The sequence below is a fragment of the Arachis ipaensis genome, chromosome B5 (genome assembly GCF_059453495.1).
Source record: "Arachis ipaensis isolate K30076 ecotype BB chromosome B5, ASM5945349v1, whole genome shotgun sequence".
Classification (NCBI taxonomy): domain Eukaryota; kingdom Viridiplantae; phylum Streptophyta; class Magnoliopsida; order Fabales; family Fabaceae; genus Arachis; species Arachis ipaensis.
In genome coordinates this window covers 119,671,070-119,671,622 of record NC_142440.1, presented here as the reverse complement: position 1 = coordinate 119,671,622, position 553 = coordinate 119,671,070, and the positions used below count along the sequence as shown (strand labels likewise).

At 39.8% G+C, this 553-nt stretch overlaps 1 non-coding gene across 1 annotated transcript; it reads right to left on the bottom strand.

Moving 5' to 3' along the window:
- On the bottom strand, positions 1 to 108 carry LOC148565564 (small nucleolar RNA R71). The gene has a single exon (XR_015885232.1). It is a non-coding gene; the product is annotated as a small nucleolar RNA R71 (small nucleolar RNA).
- Positions 109 to 553: the final 445 nt, after the last annotated feature.

Here is a 553-nt window from a genome sequence, read left to right as displayed (position 1 = left end):
AAGCTTAGAGTAGAAGTCCAAACCTTCAGATAGAAGGAAGGTGAATCCCTCTATGAAGCTTGGGAAAGATACAAGCAATTGATCAGAAGGTGTCCTTCTGACATGCTTTCAGAATGGAACATCATAGGTATCTTCTATGATGGTCTGTCTGAACTATCCAAATTGTCATTGGATAGCTCTGCTGGAGGATCTCTTCATCTGAAGAAGACGCCTGCTGAAGCTCAGGAACTCATTGAAATGGTTGCAAATAACCAATTCATGTACACCTCTGAAAGGAATCCTGTGAATAATGGGACAAATCAGAAGAAAGGAGTTCTTGAGATTGATACTCTGAATGCCATACTGGCTCAGAACAAAATATTGACTCAACAAGTCAATATGATTTCTTAGAGTCTGTCTGGAATGTAAGTAGCAATAGGCAGTACCAAAGAAGCTTCATTTGAAGAAGAAGCTTATGATCCTGAGAACCCAGCAATGGAAGAGGTGAATTACATGGGAGAACCCTATGGAAACACCTATAATCCTTCATGGAAAAATCATCCAAATCTCTCAT